The sequence below is a fragment of the Hyla sarda genome, chromosome 7 (genome assembly GCF_029499605.1).
Source record: "Hyla sarda isolate aHylSar1 chromosome 7, aHylSar1.hap1, whole genome shotgun sequence".
NCBI classification, from domain to species: domain Eukaryota; kingdom Metazoa; phylum Chordata; class Amphibia; order Anura; family Hylidae; genus Hyla; species Hyla sarda.
In genome coordinates this window covers 205,958,437-205,978,174 of record NC_079195.1, presented here as the reverse complement: position 1 = coordinate 205,978,174, position 19,738 = coordinate 205,958,437, and the positions used below count along the sequence as shown (strand labels likewise).

Below are 19,738 nucleotides of genomic sequence, written 5' to 3'. Positions count from 1 at the left end.
AAAATGGACAGGATAATTCTTTCTGCGGACACGTAAATCGGAAATTCCGCTGTGTGCACAACCCAGCAGAATCCCATTGAATTCAATGGGACTCCGCTTCTGCGGAATTCCGCACAGAAATTCCAACATGTGAACATAGCCTTATAGGTCAAACCAGTGTTTCCCAACCAGGCAGCCTCCAGCTGTTGCAAAGCTATTACTCACAGCATGCCCCGACAGCTATAGGCTGTCCAAGAATGCTGGGAGTTATAGTGTTGAAATAGCTGGAGGCACCGTGGTTGGAAATCACTGGGTCAGCATAATGGGAGTTGTAGTTTTACAATAGCTAGAGTCACCCTGGTTGGGAAAACTGATCTAATCAGTACTGGGTCATTAAAGGAGTACTCTACCCCTAGACATCTTATCTCCATCCAAAGGATAGTGGATAAGATGTCTAATCGTAGGGGGATCCAGCCACTGGGACCCCCCGAAATCTCCGGCCCGGCACCCTGGCGTTCTGAACATTTATGTTCAGAACGCCGGCTGTGCTAGGCTTCAGGCAGTCATCATCGTCACGTCCCCTCCGTTAACGTCTATGGAAGATATATGGAGAGGGTGTGACAGCTGTGGTCGCTCGCAATGCAGTGGATTTCGTTCTGTGCAAGCGGTTTACTGGGGTGCCGGACCAGAAATTGCGGAGGGGCGGGGAGGGGGAGGGGGAGGGTTTTCCCCCGATGCTAAATCTGCAAAAGGGCCCTATGTGTTTCTTATAATAGGGGTCTCTTATGGGGTAGATGTGCTCCTTAGGCACCAGGGCCCAGATGCAATTGCTAACTCCGCACCCCCTATAGGTGGAGCTTCACTTTGAAAAAAAAAGTTAAAGATTTATAGTGAAAACTCAGACCAAACTATAAATTGCGAGACAGGAGTTTACAGGACGTGAAAAATGGCAGACATTAGGCTTTTATTCTGCAGCAATAACAAACACTAATTAGTTATAAAGCAGTGGCCAGTGCAGTCATTAATCCATAATACACCACTAACATTATATAGCTCGCTTTACTGCAAAGCATGCTGGGGAACATAATAAATTACTTAAATCTTTGCACGTAAATAAAAGGTATTAGCCATCTAATCTTCTCTCCATAATAGACCTTCCCTTAAAGGAATTGCATAAATGTGGCATATAATCAGTTAACAACACTCATGTTACACTATAAATTATAATAGTCTCCTCGCTGATTAAAAGTGAAGGTTTGTGTTTATATTGATACTATAGAAAACACATTGAATTGATGACTGGGAATTTTACAGTGCCACAATACTCATTAGTAGCTATAGATGGCGCTGTGTGTGTTAGCTTAGGTCTTTCTCCAATTTTATGATTTTCTTTAGAGTAGTTTTCCAATGGTAAAATCTAGATTCAATTGTATAATACAGTTTTTCCAAATCAAAATGCCTCCAGCTGTTTGAAAACTTCAACTCCTAGCATGCCCGGACAGCCGTTGGCTGTCCGGGCATGCTGGGAGTTGTAGTTTTGCAACAGCTAGAGAAACCCTGGTTGGGGAAACACTGGTCTAATAAATGAAAATATATTGGTAATAAAAAGTTATTTTGTTTCCTTTTCTATGGCCTTCCATGCTTTCCGTCTGCTTCTAATGCAAACTCTCTGTTCTGTTTTCTTCATTGCTTCACTTCCTGTCTAGGGTACTTCCTGTAATGGACTTCCTGTCTAGGGTATTTCGTGTAACTGACTTCCTGTCTAGGGTATTTCCTGTAACTGACTTCCTGTCTAGGGTACTTCCTCTAATGGACTTCCTGTGCTTGTAACTAAGCTAAAGAATTTCACAAACCTGCACCCCGCAGTTGGGGAGTACAGCTTCAGTGAGAATAGCGACTTTTGGGTAAAGCTGGGATACCTTCAGCAAGGATTCACCTCAGGAAAGAAAGGCTACAGCGCAGATTACAATTTTCAGACACCCTTTCACACAGGGCTGATGCAAGAATTTTTGACACCCTAGGCAATGGTCCCTGCCCATTGGCTCAGTCTTTTGACACGCCACACCATACTACTGGGGTGACACACTGTAACAAGCTTCCTCCTCATGTAATCTCCTTACTACTGGGGTGACACACTGTAACAAACCACCTCCTCATGTAATCTCCTTACTACTGGGGTGACACACTGTACCAAACCTCCTCCTCCTCATGTAATCTCTTTACTACTGGGGTGACACACAGTAACAAACCTCCTCCTCATGTAATCACCTTACTACTGGGGTGACACACTGTACCAAACCTCCTCGTAATGTAATCACCTTAGTGGGCAGAGCGGTGTCCCCATCAAGAGGGCGCTCTAAGCAGCTGCCTATTTTGCCTATAGGCAGAACCGGCCCTGCTTTCGCACTGACTAAGCCTCCAGTTGGGGGTGAATTTGAATGCCTCCTTTATGGAAACTCGCTGACTGGCCTCCTTTCTGCATTACACCATCATGAGCACCCCAAGCACCAATGGGCCAAACATTATACTTTGTGCGCCCTGGGGGAACTAAAACCACCAAAATCTACAGTGCCCCTCCAGCATCACTGTGCCAGCCAATAATAATTTCACAGCCCTGTACACTCAAATCTAGTCCCATTTGGGGCCCACAAGCTTTATTCACCTATAAATATGGTTCGGAGTGTGGGAGGAAACCTACACAAACATACAAACTTGTTACAGATGTTTGGTGGGATTTGAACCTAGGACTGCAGGGCAACAGTGCTAACCCCTAAGCCACCATGCTGCCCGAGAAGTGAAGGAGCCCTGAAACATTATGACCAGGGCGACATGAACGAAGACTGCTGAAGGGTTGCAGGTCACAGCCATCCCATAGGTGTTTCTAAAACAATAATGGCACCACAACTTTTTACTACCTTTTTTTTAAACATTTTTAAAATTTTTGAGATCTGGATTGCATGGTCTATCACAGTGGTTTGCAACCCAGTCCTCAAGGCCTACCAACATTTCGTGTTTCTACAGCTACTCCCTTGAACAAAGAAAAATTCTAATTCTGGACTCTTAATGGCCCTTGAGGACTGGGTTGAGGACTGTGGACCTCCAGCTGTTGCAAAACTACAACTCCTTACTATTGGTGGACCTTGAGGACTGGGTTGGGGTCCTTTGGTCTATTAGACCCCTTACATTAGTGGTCTCCAAACTATGGACCTCCAGCTGTTGTGAGCCTACAACTCCTTACTATTGGTGGACCTTGAGGACTGGGTTGGGGACCTCCGTTCTATAAGACCCCCTTACACCAGTGGTCTCCAAACTGTGGACCTCCAGCTGTTGCAAAACTACAACTCCTTACTATTGATAGACCTTGAGGACTAGGTTGGGGACCTCCGGTCTATAAAGACCCCTTTACACCAGTGGTCTCCAAACTGTGAACCTCCAGATGTTGCAAAACTACAATTCCCAGCATGCTCAGACAGCCAACGGCTGTCCGGGCATGCTGGGAATTGTAGTTTTGCAACATCTGGAGGTCCACACTTTGGAAACCACTGCTCTACACCATCAAGGAGATACAGAGGTTTAAACTCTGTAAATTTAGAACTAAAACTAATTTCAGGGAAAAGAAAGTTTAAACCAAACTTGTTACAAAATTAATAAAAAAAAAAAAAGAAAAACAACAACAAAAAGACGCATTCCACATTTTAATACTACTGTCCCTTTAATAAGAGAGCTAAATATTGTAAAGAAAGGAATTAAAGAAGGTGCAGTTTGCACGGTGTCGGCCATGACTATTCCTAGCTGCCTTGCGGATCATCTACGTTTCTATTATGTCGGAAGAAACAGCGCAGCGTTCTTTTATTTTCCATAAATTCTCCATGCCCCGATGCAAATTTCGGAGTGGTAAACTCTATAGAACCTGTTCTATATCCCATCACGATTCTATAGACACTACTTGGCAACCTGCCTCCTCTTCTAGAAGAGCTCTCTAATCAAAACAAGCCTTTTTCTTTTCAATTCACATTTTATTTTGGCAGGAGTTCCACTTTAATTACATTAATGAGACTTGGTTTCACAACTGCTCACTTGCAGGGGGTATTAATAGCGCTCAATCAGCGTTCACAATCACCGCTCAAAACTGTCAGACCCCAGTGGTCTCCAAACTATGGACCTCCAGCTGTTGCAAAACTACTCCTCCCAATGGGCCTTGAGGATTTGGTGTGGGACCTCTCGTCTATAAGAACCCCTAGACCAGTGGTCTCCAAACTGTGGCAAAACTACACAGCCCAACTCTTGGTGGGCCTTGAATGTTGAGTTGGGGACCTCTGGTCTGTAAGGTCCCCTAAACAACTGGGCCGGCATTTATCATTGTCTTTAGACTGTTTTTTGTGTCTAGAAAAAGGCGCAAGAAGGGTTTATTTGCACCTTTTGGTTTACACATTTCTGCTGATTTTGGGTTGCAATCCACTGATTTTGGCAATACACATGATTTGGAAAGGTTTTATGAACTGTGGCCGGCATTTATCATTGTAGTGTAAGTGAAGAATTTTTCTACACCTTTTTTTCTGTGCTGGTAATGTGTAGGAGCACCAGATTTATTAAATGGTCACAGAGCATTTCATAAATTTTGTGCAGGTCACATTTTCTGAAATTTTACTCTTCACATACACCAAAAAGCTAAGCTAAGTCTGGGCTGGTGCAGTTTTAGAGACTTTTCAGTGGCTTTGCGCCTTTTTGCACCTTTTCACAAAAGGTGCAGTTCATAAAACCCTTCTATATCATGTGTATTGCCAAAATCAGTGGATTGCAACTTAAAATCAGCAGAAATGTGTAAACCGAAAGGCGCAAATAATTTGCAAATAAACCCTGCTTGCGCCTTTTTTGCGCCTTTTCTAGACATAAAAAACTGTCTAAAGACAATGATAAATGTCGGCCATAGTGTACGTGAAGAGTAAAATTTCAGAAAATGTGACCTGCACAAAATATATGGAATGCTCGGTGAACATTTAATAAATTTGGTGCTCCTATACATTATCAGCACACAAAAAAAGGTGTAGAAAAATGCTTCACTTACACCTACAATGATAAATGCTTCACTTACGCCTACAATGATAAATGCCCCCCTGGTCTCCAAACTGTGGACCTCCAACTGATGCAATACTACAACTCCCAACTCTTGGTGGGCCTTGAGTACTCGGTTGGGGAACTTTTGTCTATAAGACTCCCTAGACCAGTGGTCTCCAAACTGTGGATTTCTATCTCTTGCAAAACTTCAACTCCCAACTGTTGGTGAGCCTCTAAAGGGGTACTCCGGTGAATTATTATTTTTTTTTAAATCAACTGGTGCCAGAACGCTAAACAGATTTGTAAATTATTTCTATTAAAAAATCTTAATCCTTCAAGTACTTCTTAGCGGCTGTATACTACAGAGAAAGTTCTTTTATTTTTACAGACCACAGTGCTCTCTGCTGACACCTCTGTCCATGTCAGGAACTGTCCAGAGTAGGAGCAAATCCCCATAACAAACCTCTCCTGCTCTGGACAGTTCCTGACATGGACAGAAGTGTCAGCAGAGAGCACTGTGGACAGACAGAAAAGTAATTTAAAAAGAAAAGAATTTCCTCTGTAGTATACAGCAGCTGATAAGTACTAGAAGGATTAGGATTTCTTAATAGAAGTAATTTACAAATCTGTTAAACTTTCTGGCACCAGTTGATTTAAAAAAAAAAAAGTTTTTCACCGGAGTACCCCTCTGGTCTATCAGACCCCCTTCACTAGTGGTTTCTAAACTGTGGACCTCCAGCTGATACAAAACTACAACTCCCAACTCTTCGTGGGCCTTGAGGACTGGATTGGGAAAATTTGGTCTATAAGACCCATACTCCATTGGTCTCCAAACTATGGCAAAACTACAACTCCTAACACTTGGTGTCCCTTGAATATTGGTTTGAGGACCTCTGGTCCATAAGGTCCCCTAATCCAGTGGTCTCCAAACTGTGAACCTCCAGCTGATGCAATACTACAACTCCCAACTCTTGGTGGGCCTTGAATATTGGTTTGGGGACCTCTCGTCTATAAGGTCCCCTAAACCAATGGACTCCAAACTGTGGCAAAACTACAACTTCCAACTCTTGGTGGGACTTGAAGACTGGGTTAGGGACATTTGGTCCACAAGACCCCCTACACCAGTGGTCTCCAAACTGTGGATCTCCATCTGTTGCAAAACTACAACTCCCAACTGTTGGTGGGCCTCGAAGACTGGTGGTCTCTAAACTGTGGACCTCCAGCTGATACAAAACTACAACTCAGAACTGTTGGTGGGCCTTGAAGACTGAGTTGAGGACCTCTGGTCTATAAGACCCTCTACACCAGTCGTCTCCAAACTGTGGACCTCCAGCTGTTGCAAAACTACAACTCCCACAATGCCCGGACAGCCAACAGCTCTCAGGGCATGTTGGGAGTTGTAGTTTTGTAACAGCTGGAGGTCTACATCTTGGAGAACACTGTTTTACACCATCAAGGAAACACAAAGGTTGAAAACCTGTTATAACCCATTAAGATTCTATAGACACTACTTGGCAACCTGCCTCCTCTTCTAGAAGAGCTCTCCAATCAAAACAAGCCTTTTTTCCTAAATCCCCGTTTGTTTTTTTGGCTGGAGTTCCGCTTTAATTACATTAATTGAGGAGACTTGGTTTCACAGCTGGTCACTTGCAGGAGATATTAATAGCGCTCAATCAGCGTTCGCAATCACCACTCGGAACTGCCAGACCTGATCTGCGTGGCGGAGGTATTCCGCTGATCAATCACAGCAAAGCAAACAGCTAATTACGCATCATCTGCAAAACCCATCCCAGAGTAAAATATCATTCTTATGAGCGATAACATTGATCTTTTTCGCAGATGTTGGGTCCCCATTCGGCCGTTAAAATTCCGACGCCTGCCGTCGACGTGTCGCGCAAAGTCTAAATCTCGAAGAATAACAGGTTATGTTCAGTCCTGATCTGACGTGTAAAGCAGCGGGGCTCTTCCCTGGATGAAGGATATTACAAAACAAGCCGTAATTTACAGGGAAATGGTCGGCAGAGACAGTTACGGGAATAATGGGACATAAATGGCAGATTCTGCAACTAAATATTTCCCATAATGGCGTCAGATATCTGTGGAATGCCATACGGTCCGAGAGCTTGATTTTCCAGAATGTCGTTCCTGTTCTGGTGGTGGAGAGCTTGAAATTTAATATGACATACGGCACCTAGACACATACCATACAGTGGTGAATAGATTGCATTACAGGTACACTACTAGAAATAATGCCAGAGGATGTCTCCATAACATGACGTGGATTGAAGCATGCAATGATTTTGTTTCTAAAATTGACAACACAATATGGGCCTAATGAAGTACACAAATTTAATAAAGGGGTATTTCGACATCAGGTGAAGAGCTATAAAAAAATGCATTGCTTACCTGTCTGCCCCAGTTCTGAATCCACCAAAAATTAAAGGGGTACTCTTCCCCTAGACATCTTATCCCCTATCCAATGGATAGTCGGCGGGTGCCCCGCGATCTCCCTGCTGAACCCGGAGTTTGTTTAGAGCATTGGGTGCAACGCCGGACGTCACGGCCGCGCCCTCTCAATGCAAGTCTATGTGAGGGGGCGTGCCGGCCAGAGCTGTAGCTAGCTCCTATTGCGCCTGAGGCAAGCCCAGAGAACCCCCCTTGTTTCGACACTTATCCCCCATTCTTTGGATAGGGTATACATTTTTCTAACCTTGAGTACCGCTCTAAGGATTCAGTAATAAAAGGGGTACACCGCCTCTAGACATCTTATCACCTATCCAAGGATAAGGGATAAAATGTATGATCGCGGGGGTCCTGCCACTGGGGACCTCTGCGATCTCTCCAGTAACCCTCTCCTGGTGGCCATGCCCCCTCCCATACACTTGCATTAAGGGGGCTGGGCGTGACATCACAGGGGGGGGGGGCATGATCGTGAGTCATCAGGCACGGAGCAGGCTTCAGCTCCGTGCTGCAGATAACTAGGGGGCTGCAGGAGAGATTGCGGGGGGGGGGGGGGGGGGTCCTTGGACAGGGGATAAGATGTCTAGGGGCGGAGTACCCCTTTAAGTAGGAAGGTGGGTGGGGTGGTGCTTAGGTAGGTAGATGGGTTGGTTGGGTATGTGGGGGTAGGCAGATGGGGGAGAGGTAGGTGAGTGAGTAGGTAGGTAGGTGGGTTAAGTATAGAGGTGCAGCCCTGGAGTATAATACAGGATCTAACTCAGGATCAGTACAGGATAAGTAATGTAATGTATGTGTAATGTCCCAGAAGAGGATATGGTCCTGCCCTGTCAGGTTGAGTCCCTCAGTGACCTGGGAGTTCTCCTGCAGTGTCTCCCCTGCTGTTATTATAGGTATCATTTGTTGTCAAAGGATTATGGTCAGTACAATAATGTATAGTTAGTCCAAAGGACCTGTGAGAGGTCTGAAGGACCTGTGAAACGTCACATGTTATGTTATGTTGTCACATGATGTTACCCAGAGAGCACCAGCTTAACCTATGACCCGCAGCTTGACTAATGGGCCTTAGTCCACCCCCCCCCCCACTATATAAAGGGTCAGCCATTACAATTCACTCTCTTCTCTTTTCTTCCTTTACTGAGAACCAGCCAGTACAGATGTCTTAGTACCAGTGACCAGTATCTGGAAGGCCGCAATGCTACAGTCATTCCAGTAAGTCAAAAGTCTATGTCTGCTGTCACTTCAAATAGTCAAGTCCAGCCTATAGTCAAGCCTCAAGATAATTGTCTCAAGTCAATTACAAGTCTAATTGGTCCCAGCAAGCTGCGAGGTCCTTCTGATTTCCTGGCCACCTCTCTGGGAATCTGGCCTAGCTGTGAAGATAATTCCATCTGTCTTAACTCAGTAAAGCCTCTGTTAAACCATACCTGGTTGTGGACTCTCCTTTCACTAACTAGCCATTGGAATAGCAGAGATACCGTTCGTGTGGTTCCGGTACCCAAAAACCACTCTGGCGTCACGAACACTAGGGGTTAACAACATCTTGCCCCAGGGGTTAATACCATCTGGCCCCACCACCTACACCGCTACACCCCGTGGTCCCGCCATACACCGTGAGCCACACATATGTACACAGTGACCCCCACCAGCAGAATAGTGAGTACAGCTCTGGGGTATAATACAGGATATAACTCAGGATCAGTACATGATAATTAATGTAATGTATGTACACAGTGACCATACCTGCAGAATATTGAGTACAGCTCTGGAGTATAATACACAATATAATTCAGGATCAGTACAGGATAAATAATGTAATGTATGTACACAGTGACCTCACCAGCAGAATAGTGAGTACAGTATAGTGTGACATCACACATATACATACACCCACCGCTGCCCACCCTACATCATGCATTACATACATTCACACATACACACAGCATACATACACATATCATGTGGCAAAAGAAAACAATCATAAATCAGCTCACCGAATCTTCATGAGCATCAGGCACTGGAGATGAAGTCCGGAAGCAGGTGTCATGACCGACCAGGGGACAGGGAGAGTGAGCCCTAAACTGACCCTAAAACATCTCCCCCAGCTTACTTGCCCATCCATCCTAAACGATGGATCAACAACTGGGCGCCGGTCCCTTCCTGCACTAAAGTGCAGTGGTGTAAAAACACATAATATACATAGTCGGTCACAGGCCAGAAACGGAAAACAAACTAGACAACCAGATATACCAGACAGAATACAAATACTAACAAGGCAGAATATAAACTCACGAACAGAGCAGAATATAGTGAATAAACAAACAGTTCATAAACTGGATATCAGATGAACGGCAGACATGATAAAATGAACAAGACTAGGCAAGATATGAGTATACAGCAGAATCCAGGAGATGAAGGGGATAAACAGAAGAACTGAGAGCAAAACATTAAACTGAACAGGTAAAATAGAACACTGTTCACAAACAGGTACAAGTACAAAGGACAAATATCAGATCAACCAAACAGGATATAAATATTGGACACTGTTCACATTGGGACAGAACATACAAACTGGACTCCACACTCCACTATAGGAGTAGCCATTAATAATAAAGCCAAATAGGCTACTGGCCAGCGGACACACTCCACTGTGTCGACAAAATGCTGACCTAGTAGGAAACAGAAACATAATACATGAAACACTAGACTAGAACCGGATGAGTCTGAATAGACTCCAGGATACCAAACAGGAATATAACATACAGAGCACAGGGTACAAGCAAGACTCAGACACAGTGTGAACACAGACAGAGCAGAACAAACAAACATTATCCTAAAACCAACTAATGTAACACAGACTAAAATACAAGGAGCATGCTATATAACCATGGCTAAAAACCCAGATAAAATGACAAGATAAATACAAGGTAAATGCTCAAGCAGACATAGTCAGAATATAGCACAAACAGACATAGTAGTATTGCACTCAATAACCAGCACTGAATGCAGGAGAAGTGTGGCTTAAAATAGACACACCCGAGTTTTCATTCGTTCAGAGCATTAACCATTCCCTATCCAGGTATAATAGCAAACTGCCCTAAACAAACTAGTGTGTGAATACACACCTAAACAGAAAAATACAAAAACAAATAAACAGACATTACACACGGATGCAGGAAACTGCTTTTCCCAGGTAGATGCAGACAAGTGAAAAATCAAGAATCCAGCTCCCGAAGGAAACAAAAAATTGTTAAAACTTAATGTTTCATTGTGCACATTAATAATGGTATACCGCCGGAGCAGCAAGTGACATGTCACTCAGTAAAACCCAAGGAGTGAAATGCCGGCGCGTTTGGAGCCTAAGCTTTTAGTCATGGCAATGATACCATCCACACAGGGGGTTTAAATACAAATTGCCAGCCCCCACAGAGGATACGCCTACTCGCCTCAAAGTGCCGGAACTGACGTGAAACCTGTTGCTCAGGTGAGGGATAATCACACCACAATTAAACTGGATTAACCACTTCCTAGGCCGATGGTAATTTAACATGCAACATTGTGTATCCATATCTTCATACCTGTTAATGCCGCTCAATGTGACCGGTGGCTTAGCTTCTCGTATATCTGTCATATAGTACAGAAAACACACTCGCGACAAAGTAGGTACCTCAATGTTTCACTTTAAATCGGACATCTGTTTTCAGACAATAAACTTGCTTAATACCGTGTGAACAGCAGCCTACCATGACTAGTAGCCAAACATAAAAGTTTGTACCTGTAGCACACCAGCCACAATTTGTGTGCCATATCATATAATGATATAAAAAAAATGTGTACACTGACCAATGGAAAATATATATTTCGCATACATTTTGTATAAACCATGCTCCCTTAGAAACAAACCGTGCAGATTTAAACACAAAATGCATTGAAATGATGTTGCAGAATTTCTGAAGCACAGTATACAAAAATGATGGTATCAAAAGCATAAACCTAAAGCCGCATATTGTGAATAAGCATGTGAATGTAATTCAAAACAAAATGTACAGAAGATTAATGTAGGTACCCACAAAAATGCAGTACTATGGTTGGTAAATAAATAATGCTAGGCAAATAAGAATAAATATAAAAATAAAACATCATCTTGAAATGGAGAGCAACAGGTATATTGGCCCATATCATGCCATCATAAAAAACATACACATGGATTACATCACCATGGCACAGGGCATCTCCTGGTGGTAATTAAATCCGCTACATGCTAGGTGGAAGCCGTAATCAAAAAAGTACTTCATGTGTGGTGATATACATAGTCATTCCAATGCAGCACAGTGTGAATGGAGGAATACAACACCTACACCAAAAAAACAGCAAACACCAGAAAAATACCAAATAAGAATCGGCCCGAAAGCACATAAAAAATTCAGATGGATTCAAATAGAGAGTAGAAACAATTAAAGGGTACCTCTCATCAAATAAACTTTTGATATATTTTAGATTAATGAATGTTGAATAACTTTCCAATAGCATGTTAATGAAAAATATGCTTCTTTCTATTGTATTTTTCCCGATCAGTCCTGTCAGCAAGCATTTCTGACTCATGCTGGAGTCCTAAACACTCAGAGCTGCCAGCCTGCTTTGTTCACAGCCAAACAGGCTGTGAACAAAGCAGGCTGGCAGCTCTGAGTGTTCTCCTTTGTGAACAAAGCAGACTGGCAGCTCGTAGTGGTTAGGACTCCAGCATGAGTCTGAAATGCTTGCTGCCAGGACTGGTAGGGAGACCCCTAGTGGTCATTTCTTCAAAGTGGAAAATTAAATAGAAAGAAGAATATTTTTGAATAACATGCAATTGCGAAGTTATTCTGCATCCATTAATCTATAATATATCAAAAGTTTTTTTGAAGAGAGGTACCCTTTAAACAAATGCAGGCAATAGACAGATGGTAATACGTGCTGCAATATTGTATACAGAGATGAACGAAATAACTATATATATATATATATATATATATATATATATATATATATAATATATAAACTATAAGCATGTTAATAAAATTAATAAAATAGAAGATAATGGATAATAAGTAATAAAGAAAGTGGGGCTAATAAAAATACATGAGGTCATTTCTGAAATTTAGACCTGATGGTGCTCTGGTTTCCATTCTGAGGATCCAAAACATCTCCCTGGTATAGAGGGCATGTGCCCAATCTCCTTTGGGAGGAGGGACCTTTTCAATGCCTTGTATATGAAAGGAATGACTATTTCCATCATCCACAATCTTTCCTCCGAGAAAAACCACACGATGCCTGATGAAGCGGTTTTTACCGCAAAACGCGTTGCATTGTGGGTAAATAAACTGTTTGCTCCTAACAAGATCCAAGCGCCTGCCTGATCCTGTGGTTTTTCTCAGAGGAAAAATTGTGGTTGTTTGTATACAATCCCAGGAGCGGCTGCTAGATGAGAGAACTCCCCTTTTCTATATGCCTTTACCATTGTTGTGCTTGGCTGAGTACAACCACCGCCGGTGAGCATATTTCATTATCGTTCACCGATTCTTTATATATATACGGTATCACACTATGGAGCGCTTTTTTATTTCCAACATGTCTTTCTACCAAATGTCTGGTAAGCCCAGACATGGAACGACTGGAGAAATCAGTGTGCGTGCACATATGTTCATGAATGCGCCTTTTTATTTTACGACCTGTACACCCTATGTCCTGTAGTTTGCATTCCCAGCAGGTCACACAGTAGACCACATGCTCACTGTCACAGTTGATGAAATTTTAGATTTTATATCCTATTCCTGTGGCCCTGGATGTGACCCGCGCAGAGGACAACATATATTTGCACATGTTGCATTGAGGTTGGCCACATTTATGATTCCCAGTAGTGTGAAGCCATGTGGTCACGGGTCTATAAGCTGGAAAATCACTGGGCGATAGCGTGGCACCCAGGGATTTGGCCTATTTAGCCCTACACCTCACCCCAAATGCCAAAAGCTTCGCCAGGGCATCATCCTGTAGTAACACAGGAGTGTGCTTTTTTATGATCGTTTTGATTTGGTCGAAGTTTCGACAGAATGGGGTGGTGAAAGTTCGATTGTTTTTATTCCCAGAAGAAGTATTCAAATATTGTTCCCTGCATTTGGCATCTGTAATGGACTTTGCCCTATTCAAGGTAGCATTACTGTATCCTCTGTTTTTTAATCTCGTAATGATGTCCGTGCTAGCCAGCTGGTAATAGGTCTCTTGTGAAGATGTCCTTTTGGCCCTGATGTATTTTCCTATTGGGAGGTTTTTGGTGGTATGCTTGGGATGACCACTACGTGCGTGGAGAATGCTATTGCCAGCAGTAGGCTTGCGGAACATTTTAGTATCGATTTTATGGGTCATGCTATCCCCAATGAGGGTGACATCCAAAAAATCAATATGGTGTTTTCCAACACGGATGGTAAAGCCAAGATTCATATTATTGTCATTACGAAATGAAAGAAAATCCTCTTTCTTTCCCTCCAGTCCCTGGCATACCAGGAGGAGGTCGTCTATATATCTCCCATACCAAATGATGTTATGAAGGTATGGGTTGTTATCTGCATATTGACACCCCTCCTCCCAGTGTGCCATGTAAAGTTTTGCCAGGGACAGGGAGAACTTCGCACTCATGGGACAACCGGTTGTTTGAAAGAAAAAGAGACCATTGAAAGTGAAAAAATTCTATCTCAAAAGAAAAGTAAGTATATCTAGGAGAAATTATTTTAGGCATGCACTGTAATTTGTATACTGTATTTGTCTAGATGGTATCTCATAGCTACCCCTGCCTGTACATGCGGTATACAGCTGTATTAAGATACCACGTCACATGATACCCATGTATACCCTTCATTCCATTTCATGGATGTAACTACATTTAAGAGGAACTTCGTGTCCCTGATATGGCATGGGGTCCTGCATACCAGGGGCTGAGGCATATGGTCAAGACAATTGCCCAAGCACTCAAGCAGGGAATCAATTCCAACCACTATAGGGGACCAGTATTTTTGGATGTTCTGGACATAAGAATGCTTGTTGGTTTTTTGTGATAATTGTTACACATTGCTTTCCGGCCACTTGCGCTGGCCGTGAGCGCATTGCCCAGCTCTCCCTTGTTGCCGGCAGGGCTGGGATTCGCATCGTGGGATGCAACCGCATGCTAATCCCAGCCCGTCACTTACCTGAGTCCTCCACTGCCTCTTCCTCAGCCCCTCAGCCGGAGCTCTGAAATTTAAAGGGCGAGTACACCCATAATTATGTGACACTACTGACACATCTCTATAAGTACCTGCACTTCCCACTCTTCCATGCCGGATCTTCAGTGCCATTTGCCTGAGATTAAGCGTACCTTGTCTGTTTGCCTAGCCCGTGTTCTGACCCTTCCACTACGTTATTGACTATGCACCTTTGCCGCCTGCCTTGCCTTCTGCTAGTCCGACTTCATCTCTGCCTCATCCTATTGTACTTCGCCTCGCCCAGCTACCTGTGTGGTCGAGTCGTATCGGGGGGGGGGTAGCGACCTGGGAGTCGCCTGCCGCAGCAAGCCCATCCAGCCTTGCGGCAGGCTCTGGTGAAGACCAGCGACACCTTAGACTCCGCTCCCCAATGCGTCATCAGCCACACAGGTCAGTGGATCCACATCCTGCAGTGTTACAATAATATTGAGGGTATAGCCTTCTTCCAAAAGCCACTCAAGCTTGTTCTTTACTTCCTTAGTGGGATCCGATGGAACTCTTCTGTATGCGAGTTGATCGTTTAGCATTTCTATCACTTGTTTTTCATAGAGCATTTTATCAAGAATAACTATTGGCCCCCCTTATCTGCATGTCTTATGTAAATATAGGGATTTTCTTTTAAGTCCCTTGGCGCTCTGCTAAGCCACCGGTCACATTGAGCGGCATTAACAGTTATGAAGATATGGATACACAGTGTTGCATGTCGAATTACCATTGGCCTAGGAAGTGGTTAATCCAGTTTAATTGTGGTGTGATTATCCCTCACCTGAGCAACACACAGCATGTCTTAAAGGTTTCACGTCAGTTCTGACACTTTGAGGTGGGAAGGCGTATCCCCCTCACATCATACATACACCCGCCTCTGCCCCCATCATACATACACCTGCTGCTGCCCCCACCATATCATACATTCCATGCATACACCCATCACACATATCACATACACACACATCACACATACATAAACACCATACATGCCTCAGACGTCAGACAGGCAGCTGTTAAAGTTTTCCAGCCTCCCTATGCTAACTGCGTAGCAGAGGAAAGCAGAGCATGCGCTCTGAGCGGTACGGACAACTGTGCATGTGCAGGGCTACGCTCCTAACGCTACCTACTTTAGCCGTACGCTGTCAGCGGAGTGCTACGCATGGGCACCCAGTTTTCTACGAATAGAGGAAAACTTTACATCAATGGCTGTTCGGCTGACGTCTGAGGCATGACAGAGGTTTGGCTGAGAGCTAAGGGAGGTTTGTCTGAGGTATGACAAAGGTTTGTCTGAGTGCTGAGGGCTGAGGGAGGATTGTCTGAGGTGTGATGGAGGTTTGTCTGAGAGCTGAGGGCTGAGGGAGGTTTGTCTGAGAGCTGAGGGAGGTGTGTCTGAGGTGTGACAGAGGTTTGTCTGAGGTGTGACAGAGGTTTGTCTGAGGTGTGACAGAGGTTTGTCTGAGGTGTGACAGAGGTTTGTCTGAGGGCTGAGGGAGGTTTGTCTGAGGGGTGACGGGGGTTTGTCTGAGAGCTGAGGGCTGAGGGAGGTGTGTCTGAGGTGTGACGGAGGTTTGTCTGAGAGCTGAGGGAGGTGTGTCTGAGGTGTGACGGAGGTTTGTCTGACGGCTGAGGGAGGTTTGTCTGAGGTGGGACGGAGGTTTGTCTGACGCCTGATGATGTCCTAATATGGACACCGTACGTGTGGATTTTTTTTTTTAAATCAACTGGTGCTAGAAGGTTATACAGATTTGTAAATTACTTCTATTTAAGAATCTTAATTCTTCCAGTATTTTCAGCTGCTGTTTGCTATAGAGGAAGTTGTGTATTTCTTTTCTGTCTGACCACAGTGCTCTCTGCTGACACCTCTGTCCATGTCAGTAACTGTCCAGAGCAGGATAGGCTTGCTATGGGGATTTACTCCTGCTCTGGAAAGTTCCTGACATGGACAGAGGTGTCATCAGAGAGAACTCTAGTCAGACTGGAAAGAACTACACAACTTCCTCAGCAGCTGATAAGTACTGGAAGGATTAATTTGAAAAAAGAAAATAGTTTTCCACCGAAGTATCCCTTTAAAAAATCTTATTTACTTGCTGTACAAATAAATCTGCAGATAAACTGTGTAAAAATGGCCTTTGGTGCAGATTATAGAAATGCAAAATGTCAGGATATGTTGCACATACATTGCAGATTTATTATAGATTTTCCCTATTGAATTCCACAGAGAAGTCAAAATCGGCAATAAATCAAGAGGCTATATGTACACAATGGGGGAGATTTATCAAAACCTGTGCAGAGGAAAACTTGACCAATTGCCCATAGCAACCAATCAGATCGCTTCTTTCACTTTTCACAGGCCTTGTTAGAAATGATAGAGGCAAGCTGATTGGTTACTATGGGCAACTTTTCCTCTGCACAGGTTTTGATAAATCTCCCCATATGTTTTCTGCTCCAATTTTACTGCTCAAGAATTTTTTTTATTTTCTTTTTAAAAGCAAGATTTTTTTTTACTTGCTTTATTGGGACAAATTTCAGCCATTTTATGGGCTAAAGCTTTTGGTGTAGTTTACAGCCCAAAATGAATCCCAATAGAACTCAATAGTAAAAACTTCTGGTTTTAAGTCCTTTTTTGGGATGCAAAACCGTCATTTTAGGGGAGATTTATCAAAAGCTGTTTAGAGGAAGAGGGGTGAAGTTGCCCATAGCAACCAATCAGATTGCTTCTGACCTGTGAAAAATGATAGAAGCAAGCTGATTGGTTGCACCACTCTTCCTTTACACAGCTTTTGATAAACCTGCCGGTTTACAGTGGGAATCAAAAGTTTTGTCACCCCAGGTAAAATGTTGTAATAGGCTAAGTTTCCACTGCAGTTTTGGGGCCAAAATCAGAAGTGGATCCATAAGGGAGGAGAAGTATAAGCCCTTCCTTTAGATGTCCTATTCCTTTTTAATACACTTCTGGCTTTGGATCAAAAACTGTAGTAGCAGAAATCCAAAACCTGCCAGAAAAAAAAACAAGCGGAAACTTAGCCTTAGTGTGCATAAAGAAGCCAAGGAAAGATGGAAAAATCTCCAAAATGCATTAAATTACAGATTAGACATTCTCATAATATGTCAACAAAAGTTAGATTTTATTTCCTTCATTTACACTTTCAAAATAACAGAAAACAAAAAAATGGCATCTGCAAAAGTTTGGGCACCCTGCAGAGTTAATATCTTGTACTTGCCACCTTTGGCAAGTATCACAGTTTGTAAACGCTTTTTGTAGCCAGCCAAGAGTCGTTCAATTCTTGTTTGAGGTATCTTTGCCCATTCTTCCTTGCAAAAGTCTTCCAGTTCTTTGCGATTTCTGGGCTGTCTGTCACGAACTGCTCTTTTAAGGTCTATCCATAGATTTACAATTATGTTGAGGTCGGGAGATTGTAAAGGCCATGGCAAAACCTTCAGTTTGTGCTGATTTTTGTGGTGAGGACGTAGAAGAGGTTTTATTCTGATGACTCTTCCATGAAGACCCTATTTGTACAAGTATCTCTTTATAGTGGAATATTGTACCACAACTCCAGTGTCTGCCTGATCTTTCTGGAGGGATTGTGCAGTGAAATGTGAGTTTTGAATTGTTTTCCTCACAATCCTGCGAGCTGTTCTGTCTGATATTTTTCTTGGTCTTCCAGATCTTGCTTTAACTTCTACTGTTCCTGATGACTGCCGTTTCTTAATTACATTCCAAACAGAGGGTATTGACATCTGAAAACTTTTTGTTGTCTTCTTATAGCCTTCTACAGCTTTGTGAGTGTCAACTATTTTCAGTTTCAGATTTCTAGACAACTGCTTAGAAGAACCCATGGTGCTGGTTGTTGGGGCAAGGTCAGATGACTCTGGGCATTTAAAACCTTTGAGATTGACATCACCTGGTCTTCCCAGATGATAATTGAGAACAATCCATGACACTGGCAGGTCTCAGCTTTGCAAAGGGGGGTGCCCAAACTTTTGCAGATGCCATTTTTTTGTTTTCTGTTATTTTCTAAGTGTAAATGATGGAAATAAAATCTAACTTTTGTTGACATATTATAAGAATGTCTAATCTGTAATTTGATGCCTTTTGGATATTTTTCCATCTTTCCTTGGCTTCTTTATGCACATTAATAAAAAAATTTACCTGGAGGGCCCAAACTTTTGATCCCCACTGTATGTCCCCAAAAATGGCGCAAAGAACATAGTATGAACAAGTCTGAGAGTTTTACCAAAATGACAACCAATATGGTTCCACCACTTGTCACTACTTTTCATAATTGTCCATTACAGCAAAACAATGGCACTGTCTTTTTAAACAAATTAAACATCATTAGTGTGGTAGCCCTTGGGGGGTGTTGGTAGTGAGGGTATTGTTTCGGTAGATGAGGGGTTAATGTTAACCCTATAGTTCGTGACGCCAGGCTGAGGGCTAGTATGCTGAGGTAATCCTCCGGCCTATCGCCACCCTTCCCAGAAACGACAGGTGCATGTAATGAAATGACTGAAGGGCCACAATGTACTTGAACTTGAACTTGGGTAACTTTACTTAAGTGCTTGCGGTACATCCAATGAACAATGACAGTCTCAGGAATACAGTCTTTATATATCACAATGACTGACAATTGTTGCGGACCTTGAAATAAATTAAAGTCTCTAAATTTAGGGTAATTATTGCAGATCCGTCCGGATTTAGGGGATAGATAAGGTCCGGTGATCCTGCAGAGTGCTTAGGGATTGATACACTCGCGATCCTAGATATATCAGCCGTTGCCGCAAGGCTCAGGCCTAACTCACTGCGATAGACAGCTGCGCAGATCCTGCTCGTTTGACAGCCCGGGAACAAGAGAGAGAACAATGGCCGCCGCTCCCTTATATGGACAGGGGCGGGGTTAATCTGATTGGTCCGAACATCTGTCATTCACTGTTACACAGTGTGATGGGATTGACTACGTCACAAGGGCCTCCAAAGGTCCTCAAGCAGA

The 19,738-nt window shown here is 43.3% G+C and overlaps 1 protein-coding gene across 7 annotated transcripts in view; it reads right to left on the bottom strand.

Annotated features, from left to right (window-relative positions):
• The window catches only part of LOC130283237 (cytosolic carboxypeptidase 6-like), a 1,802,518-nt gene that overhangs the window by 634,523 nt on the left and 1,148,257 nt on the right, over positions 1 to 19,738 (bottom strand). The window lies entirely within an intron of this gene.